Below are 9,960 nucleotides of genomic sequence, written 5' to 3'. Positions count from 1 at the left end.
TGCACTTCTAGTTTGTTCACTGCATTTTGAAGATTCTGATTGGTTTGCATCTGTTGCCCCATGAACTTCTTGAACATGTCTTGCAATTCTCCCATTTGATCACCCCTTTGCTCTTGTACTTGTTGGGGAGCTTGCTGGAATTGCCTTTGTTGTATTTGAAATCCTGGGGGAGGTCCTTGAGATTGTTGCACATTTGAATTATTGCTCCACCTGAAATTAGGATGATTTCTCCACCCCGGATTGTATGTGTTTGAGTAAGGATCATTCTGAGGATTCCTTCCTTGAAGGGCATTTGCTTGCTCTAGCATGTGCTTTGCAAAAGATTGGTCTTGAACTTCCTCTTTGCTTCCTAGAGGGCCAGTCACTGCCTGTTGAAGCAAAGAACACATAACATCAAGTTTTGCATTAATCTCATTATTAGTACTTACCTCAGAGACCACAGCTTTCATAGGAGCTCCTCTTCCTTTATTGTAGCTCCATTGTTGAGAGTTGGTACTCAAAGATTCAAAGAGAGTAAAAGCCTCATCTGCTGTTTTGTTCATCAGTCCTTCTCCACTTGTTGCATCTACCATCATCCTTTCGGAATCAAGCAAACCTTCATAGAAAGATTGCATTTGCATCCAACTCTCTATATTGTGGTGTGGGCAAGAACTCATCATCTCCTTGTACCTCTCCCAGCATTCATGAAAAGCTTCTCCTTCTCTTTGTGTGAAACCAAGAATTTCCTTTCTAATCTTGTTAGTCTTTTGAGCTGGAAAGAATTTCTGCAAAAACTTATTAGAAAGCTCATCCCAAGTACGAATTGAAGCATTAGGCAAAGAGTATAACCATGACTTAGCCTTATCTTTTAAACTGAATGGGAATAGCCTCATCTTAATCTGCTCATCATCAAGTCCTTGAATTTTGATTGTAGCACATATTTCAAAGAATTGCTTAACATGCATGTAAGGATCCTCAGTGGTATTACCATAATAAGTTGGAAGAAGATGAATCATACCACTTCTAAGCTCAAACCTGTCAATTGTGAGTTGAGGATAGACGATGCACGAAGGTTGATCAGTGACTTTGGGGATGGAAAATTCACGCAGGGGTTTCCTAGGTTGGACAACAAGCGCACCACCTCCTTCATCATTATTGTTGTTGTTTGGAATCTCTGCCATCTTGCTTGAACCTTCAGATTCGTAGCTCTCAGATTCAGCACTTAAAGAACTATAATTCCTCCTCAAACCAACACGTACAGCAAAAGTTCCTGGTGAAATTGGCTCAGAATCAGATTCGGACATATATGCACACACAAGAAACCAATTAGTGCCTTCAAATGGAGATAACAACTAAAAAGAAAAACAGAATACAGAAATAAAAACCAACGAAAACAAAAACAAAAACACTCAAAGTAATCTAACTATAGCACCATCGTTACCGGTTCCCCGGCAACGGCGCCAAAAACTTGTTGAGCCTATTCCTAACAACTAAAATGAGTTATTAAAAATAGAAACTTCAATTCTCGCAAGTGCACGAACCATTTATAGTATAGCTTATGAAATACGAGGTCGATCCCACGGAGAATGGTAACTTGGTTGCAAGTTAAACTACTTAGAATGATGGAAAAACTGAAAACAAAGAACAAACTAACTAACAATTGGCAAGGTCTAGGACAGAATCCTAGCACCACACACGCACTCGAATGGGGGGTTTTTGTTGTTTAAATGAAAACAAGAGAATGAAATGGAAGTGCTGGAAGTAAACAATGGCAGCAATGAACAAGTTGTGAAACAATGATTGAGAAGTGTTAGAGCCTTGGAATCTACCACTAGTCTTCCTATCCAAGTTATGAATGCATAGAAATTGACTCAAGCTTCATTAACAATAGATTATCGCATACAAGCCTATGGTATCTAGGTGCAGGATGCATGATTCTCCTAAGGCATGTAATTGTGCATGGTATCTACACAACACGTGATCTCTAATATGCAACCTAAGCATGGTATCTACTTAGAATAAAGCATATAAGAGTCATTAAGTTCCTTGAGAATATGATAATCACACAAGTCCTAGAACATGGTATCTGTCCTAGTCAACCTATGGTTATTAACCCCTTGAATGATTCTTAGGCCATTCATGTGTTGCTTGTGAAAGGAGAGTAGAATTGGTGAATCTAAACCCCTTCCCAACCTGTGCTAGATGCATAAAATCCTAGTTAGCTACTCCAAGAAAACATACATCAAGCACATAATAAGCTGGAGATTAACAACTTGATAATGAAAGCAAGGAAATCAATTAACTATGAAATCATCCATAACATTGAATATTCATGACTAGGGCTTCATCCTAAGCCCTAACAAAATGGATTAGTTAAACATAATTATGAATACAGAAGATAAGAAATACATAGGTAGAATAAAGAGAATAGAAGAACTAGCTGGTGGCAGCAAGGTAGTTTCCAGGACAGCTCCCAGCTCTCCCTCCTTTGCAGCTAGCTCTCTCTCTCTCTTTGTGGTGAATCTGAATGTGTGTATGGAAGTAATGGATGAAGTGAATTGTATCTGGGATGTGGAATGGAAGTGGTATTTATAGGGAGAAGGAAAGGGGAATTCTGAATTGAATATGACTAATGCATACAACACTTGTATTTAGATAATCAGAATTGGTTGCTGCACTAATAAATCCCACCAGCAGCCATAGGTCATCTTCATGTCAGCATGATCAAGCATCCATCCAGAAACCAATAGCTCATGCCTAGCTCACCATGACCAAGCATCCATCAGCTCATCCTCATGTCAGCATGATGTGTATTTTGATGGGCTCACGGATTGGGTTTGGCTGAATCCAAATATGACTTTAAGATATCCATTTTGAAGTTCAGAATGTCTCTGATCCAACCACACAAGTATTGGCCCAATCCAAGCTCGGATGAAGAAGATAAGTCCGAAATGAACTTCTAACTCAATATCCAGTTTTTGCACGTTTTGCACCATTTTGCTTCAAAAGCAATCTCTTGCTGCCTTCAACCTATAGAACACACAAACATAGGTAAGTGACTTGAAATAAAGAGAAACTAAACAAAATTACTAAGTAACGAAGGCATGCAAATGTGTGAAATTATGAACTTATCAAATACCCCCAAACTTAGACTTTGCTAGTCCTCGAGCAAACAAAATAAAACTACAACTTAGAAAACAGAAAATAAGCAGCTAGCCTTCCAAACAATATCCTCAAAGAATCATCAAAGTATATGGTTCCAAAGAAACACAACAATCACAATCTAAGTTCCACACATGATTCAAGAGTGTGCAAAGCTTACAATGACATCCTTAAGTGTAGTGTGTGAATGCCAAATCAGAACAACACCTGCAACTCAAATAAGTACATGCGCACACACTTAAAGCACAATCAAGAATTTCGAGCCCCATAAGCTCATTATGAAATCAGCTCTCCACAGTAATACCACACATTACCAAGGATCAAAAGGACTTTACAAGGGTTGTAATGAGGCTTAGGGTAGTGGTTGAATGAAAGAGGAGACATGGAGATATAACAACATTTTGAGCACAACTAAAGCATAGGTAAAAGCATGAGAGATTACTGAACTTTGTAACAAGCAAGGAACACATACATGAGCAGATTTTCAACATAATTTCAGCACCTTCAAATGTGTTATTTGGCCTAATTTTGTGGCTCTTTACCCTAGATCACCATGATCTTTCCTTATAACACCCTAGGGCCGTGACTACATTGGTCACACTTCATTACCTCTTTTGATTAGTTAACAATACCCCAAAACTTATTTCTTTTCAACACTTGGGTTACAGCACTAATGACTCACTTTTGCTCCAAAAACCTTGCAATCTTTATGACTCTCCTTTAAAGATAGCTTTAATTGCTCAAAGAATAGGTAAAGATAAGAAACAGAGATTTATTATGGTAGAAATGGTTTACACAAAGAAAGGCTTAACGTAGGCTCAAATGGATTGACTAGGGATGAATACATGTAGAGGGATGGTTAGAAAGGCTCAAACGATTTAAACATGGCCTAAATCACTTCCTAAGCATTGTATGGCAACAGAATGTCTCAAGAGATATTCAAATAAGTTCTAGAGCATGAAACCAAGATCATGAAATAAGCAGAATTGCATAACATCTCCAAGTAGCAAGAAATTGGACTAACTTGGCAAAGTGCTCAATAAGTGCAAGGATGGCATGCAAGACAAAGTTCACTCAGAATCACACATAGGCCTTAAACAATGACTATCAATTTCTGAAAAAAACATATTAGTATTAAATCCAAGTCTTATCATAGGTGTTTGGAAGGATAACGAAACAACACACAAAATCCTGCGTTATTAGACACTAGACACACTTAAAAATTTTAAAATTTGACAATAAAACAACATAACTGAATCCTTCCCCCCAAACTTAAATGAAACATTGTCCTCAATGTTTAGAGTATAAGAACAAGCAATGCCTCATAAATGAAAGGAAAGAAGATAAGGAAAAGACATAACCAAATGTTAGAGTTCAGAAAACAACTCCCCTTTGAAACGATTAGGACGCAAGCAAGCTCCTTGCACGTTCTATCTTCTCCTCATCACCTTGGGTTGCCTCCCAAGAAGCGCTAAGTTTTATGTCTTCAGCCGGACGTCCAAACTTTGGTGAGCTTCAAGAGAGTGGTGGAGGCTCCTTGAGTGCTTGAGACTCAATATTGGCATCAAAGTTGGCATCAAAGTAAGGTTTCAACCGATGTCCGTTCACCTTGAAGGTGCTGCCATCCTTAATATTTTGAATCTCCACTGCGCCATGATCAAACACATTAGTAATAACAAAAGGGCCAATCCACCGAGAACGAAGCTTACCTGGGAAGAGCTTAAGGCGTGAATTGAATAAGAGAACCTTCTGCCCTTCCTCAAACGTCTTCCTAAGAATCTTCTTGTCATGATACTGCTTTGTTTTCTCCTTATAAAGCTTAGCGTTCTCATACGCCTCATGTCGCAACTCCTCCAACTCATTGAGTTGAAGCCTCCTCTTTTCACCAGCAGCTTTCATGTCAAAATTGAATGCCTTGATCGCCCAATAAGCCCTGTGCTCAAGCTCCACTGGTAAGTGACAAGGTTTACCAAAAACAAGTCTATATGGAGACATACCTATGGGGGTCTTATAAGCTGTCCTATAAGCCCACAATGCATCCTCCAAACGCATGTACCAATCCTTCCTTGTGGTGTTCACTGTCTTCTCAAGTATGTGCTTAATCTCCCTATTGCTTATCTCAACCTGCCCACTAGTTTGAGGATGGTAGGGTGTTGCCACCTTATGCTTGATTCCATACTTCTTCAAGAGTGCTGCAAAAGCTTGGTTAACAAAATGGGAGCCACCATCACTAATGATTGCTCTTGGTGTGCCAAACCTTGTAAAAATATTTCCTCTGAGAAAACTGATCACAATCTTAGCATCATTAGTTCTAGTGGCAATGGCTTCCACCCATTTGGAAACATAATCGACAGCAACTAATATATATTCAAATCCATAAGAAGTAGGAAAAGGGCCCATGAAATCAATTCCCCAAACATCAAATATATCAATGACTAAGATATTAGTGAGAGGCATCTGATTTCTAGCATGCAAATTACCCATCCGTTGGCATCTATCACATGAAGCACAAAATGTATAAGCATCCTTAAAAAGGGTAGGCCAAAAGAAACCTGATTGTAGCACTTTGTTGGCAGTCTTCTTTGCTCCAAAATGGCCTCCGCATGCATGGGAGTGACAAAACTCTAGAATGCTCTTAAAATCACCTTCAGGCACACACCTTCGAATTACTTGGTCCGGACAATGCTTGAATAGGTATGGATCATCCCAAAAGTAGTATCTTGCTTGTTTCCTAAGCTTGTCACGTTGGAATGTAGATAACCCTGTAGGGAGTTCGTTAGTGCATAAGTAGTTAACAATATCAGCAAACCAAGGCAATGGATTAAGAGAATTCAAAGCACAAATAGAGAAGAGTTGCTCATCAGGGAAGCTTTCACGCAATGGCAGTGAATCCTCCTCTTCATTAGATACATGCACCAATCTACTCAAGTGATCAGCCACCACATTCTCACTTCCTTTCTTATCTTTTATCTCCAAGTCAAACTCTTGCAACAAGAGGATCCATCTAATGAGGCGTGGCTTGGCATCCTTTTTAGCTAACAAGTATTTCAATGCTGCATGATCAGTGTAAACAATGACCTTGTTAGTAATCAAATAAGATCTGAACTTCTCTAAAGCAAATATGACAGCTAATAACTCCTTCTCTGTGGTGGAATAGTTGAGTTGGGCATCGTTGAGGGTTCTACTAGCATAGTAGATGGCATGTGGCTTCTTATCAACTCGCTGCCCCAAAACAGCTCCAACAGCATAATCTGAGGCGTCACACATCAGTTCAAAAGGCAAGCTCCAATCCGGTGGCATAATGATTGGGGCAGTTGTGAGCATCATTTTCAAAGCATTGAAAGCATTCTCACAGTTTTGATCAAACACAAAATCCATGTCCTTGGCAAGGAGATTGCACAAAGGCCTTGCAATCTTAGAAAAATCTTTAATGAAACGCCTATAGAAACCTGCATGGCCAAGGAAAGAACGTACTTCTTTGACAGAAGTAGGTGAGGGCATAGAAGCAATCAAATCAATCTTAGCTTTATCTACCTCAATTCCATTACTAGAGATGACATGACCAAGAACTATGCCTTGGTTAACCATAAAATGACATTTTTCCCAATTAAGCACAAGGTTATTTTGTTCACATCTAGCCAACACCTTAGATAAGTTATGCAAACATTGATCAAAAGAATCACCAAAGACAGAGAAGTCATCCATGAATACCTCAATAAACCTTTCTACCATGTCGGAGAAAATGCTCATCATGCACCTTTGGAAAGTGGCTGGGGCGTTGCAAAGACCAAAGGGCATCCTCCTATAAGCAAAAGTACCAAAGGGACATGTGAAGGTTGTCTTCTCTTGATCTTCTGGGGCTATGGCGATTTGGTTGTAACCTGAATATCCATCAAGGAAGCAATAGTGGCTATGGCCAGCCAATCTCTCAAGCATTTGATCAATAAATGGAAGAGGGAAGTGATCCTTGCTTGTTGCTGTGTTGAGCTTCCTATAATCAATGCAAACTCTCCAGCCCGTGGTCATCCGTGTTGGTACAAGCTCGTTTGCTTCATTCTTCACCACTGTGATACCTGATTTCTTGGGGACAACTTGTATTGGGCTCACCCATTTACTGTCAGAAATAGGGTAAATAATACCAACATCTAAAAGCTTCATTACTTCTTTCCTTACCACCTCCTTCATGTTTGGATTGAGACGTCTTTGGGCATCCCTCTTAGGCACTGCATTGTCCTCCAATAGTATCCTATGCATGCACGATGTTGGGCTTATGCCTTTGATATCTGCAATGCTCCATCCAATCGCAGTTTTGTGCTCTTTTAGAACCCTCAAAAGCTTCTTCTCATCATTTGGTTCGAGGTGTGAGGCAATGATAACAGGTAGAGTCTCACTCTCACCTAAATAAGCATATTTAAGGTGTGTTGGCAATTGCTTTAATTCCAACTCCGGTGCCTGCACAATAGAAGGTAAAACCTTATTAGTAGGTGCGGGTAAAGATTCAAATTGGTTTGCATACCTCTTTCCCACTTCTATGTAGCTATCCATGCTGCAAACAAGCTCAAGAAGTAAAGGAGAGATCACAGCCTCTAATCTGTCCACTTCTTCTTTCCTTATGCTTTGTGTGATGCATGCTTCAATAGGCTCCAAATAACTCATTGGCAGTGCTTCTTTCACCATATTATCAATTGCATCAAGCTGGAAAACTTCATGCTCATCACTTGGAAACTTGGAGGCTTCAAACACTTTGAATGCTATTGTCTCATCAAACACGTTCATAGTCAATGTACCCTTCTTCACATCAATAATTGCACCGGCAGTTGCCATGAATGGACGACCAAGAATGAGTGGTAACTGATTGTCATGAATTGGTGCTTCTTCCATTTCCAACACCAAGAAATCAGCTGGCAAAATCAGCTCTTCTACTTTCACCAAAACATCTTCTAGAATGCCCCTAGGGTACCTGATAGTTCTATCTGCCAATTGAATGCTCACAGATGTGGCTTGCAACTCACCAAGGTTAAGTTTCTCATAAACATGATATGGCATAAGGTTAATGGATGCACCAAGATCAAGCAAAGCTTTTTGAAACTTAAAATCACCAACTATACAAGGTATAGAAAATGAACCTGGATCCTTTAGCTTTGGAGGTAGCTTTCTTTGTAAGACTGCACTAACCTCTTCACTTAATGCAACCTGTTCATGCTCTTTGAATCTCCTCTTGTTAGTGCATAGATCCTTCAAAAATTTTGCATATTTTGGAATCTGAGCAATGGCATTGAGCAATGGGATGTTGATTTGCACTTTCTTGAATATTTCCATTATCTCATCCAAGCCTTGATCTTTCTTTGACTTTGATAACCTGCTGGGAAAGGGTGCAATAGGCCTAAAAGCATTAGATGAAATTGGAACTTGATTAGCATTAGATGATACCTTAGGGCCTGTGCTCTTTCCAAGAGAATTGAGGGGCTGTTTGGTGGAACCTGTGGGCTGCCCTTGTGGTGGCTGAATGATCTCCACGTTTTCTCCATCTTCTTGCTCTTCATTGGCATCTCCAACCTTATTATCAACTTGTTTACCACTTCTCAAGATGTGCACTGCTTTAACTTGCTCATGATGCCTTGGATTCACCTCCGTTTGGCTTGGAAAAGTTCCGGATGCTCTATTGCTCATGGAGGATGCAATCTGCCCAACTTGCACTTCTAGTTTGTTCACTGCATTTTGAAGATTCTGATTGGTTTGCATCTGTTGCCCCATGAACTTCTTGAACATGTCTTGCAATTCTCCCATTTGATCACCCCTTTGCTCTTGTACTTGTTGGGGAGCTTGCTGGAATTGCCTTTGTTGTATTTGAAATCCTGGGGGAGGTCCTTGAGATTGTTGCACATTTGAATTATTGCTCCACCTGAAATTAGGATGATTTCTCCACCCCGGATTGTATGTGTTTGAGTAAGGATCATTCTGAGGATTCCTTCCTTGAAGGGCATTTGCTTGCTCTAGCATGTGCTTTGCAAAAGATTGGTCTTGAACTTCCTCTTTGCTTCCTAGAGGGCCAGTCACTGCCTGTTGAAGCAAAGAACACATAACATCAAGTTTTGCATTAATCTCATTATTAGTACTTACCTCAGAGACCACAGCTTTCATAGGAGCTCCTCTTCCTTTATTGTAGCTCCATTGTTGAGAGTTGGTACTCAAAGATTCAAAGAGAGTAAAAGCCTCATCTGCTGTTTTGTTCATCAGTCCTTCTCCACTTGTTGCATCTACCATCATCCTTTCGGAATCAAGCAAACCTTCATAGAAAGATTGCATTTGCATCCAACTCTCTATATTGTGGTGTGGGCAAGAACTCATCATCTCCTTGTACCTCTCCCAGCATTCATGAAAAGCTTCTCCTTCTCTTTGTGTGAAACCAAGAATTTCCTTTCTAATCTTGTTAGTCTTTTGAGCTGGAAAGAATTTCTGCAAAAACTTATTAGAAAGCTCATCCCAAGTACGAATTGAAGCATTAGGCAAAGAGTATAACCATGACTTAGCCTTATCTTTTAAACTGAATGGGAATAGCCTCATCTTAATCTGCTCATCATCAAGTCCTTGAATTTTGATTGTAGCACATATTTCAAAGAATTGCTTAACATGCATGTAAGGATCCTCAGTGGTATTACCATAATAAGTTGGAAGAAGATGAATCATACCACTTCTAAGCTCAAACCTGTCAATTGTGAGTTGAGGATAGACGATGCACGAAGGTTGATCAGTGACTTTGGGGATGGAAAATTCACGCAGGGGTTTCCTAGGTTGGACAACAAGCGCACCACCTCCTTC

The 9,960-nt window shown here is 39.9% G+C and overlaps 2 non-coding genes across 2 annotated transcripts; both read left to right on the top strand.

The window, feature by feature from the left end:
- Nucleotides 1-630: 630 nt before the first annotated feature.
- On the top strand, nucleotides 631-737 carry LOC148293039 (small nucleolar RNA R71). The gene has a single exon (XR_015825948.1). It is a non-coding gene; the product is annotated as a small nucleolar RNA R71 (small nucleolar RNA).
- An 8,726-nt stretch (nucleotides 738-9,463) lies between these two features.
- On the top strand, nucleotides 9,464-9,570 carry LOC148293038 (small nucleolar RNA R71). The gene has a single exon (XR_015825947.1). It is a non-coding gene; the product is annotated as a small nucleolar RNA R71 (small nucleolar RNA).
- Nucleotides 9,571-9,960: the final 390 nt, after the last annotated feature.

Source organism: Prunus avium, chromosome 7 (assembly GCF_965620075.1).
Source record: "Prunus avium chromosome 7, drPruAviu1.hap1.1, whole genome shotgun sequence".
Classification (NCBI taxonomy): domain Eukaryota; kingdom Viridiplantae; phylum Streptophyta; class Magnoliopsida; order Rosales; family Rosaceae; genus Prunus; species Prunus avium.
This window is presented reverse-complemented; position numbering and strand designations above follow the sequence as displayed.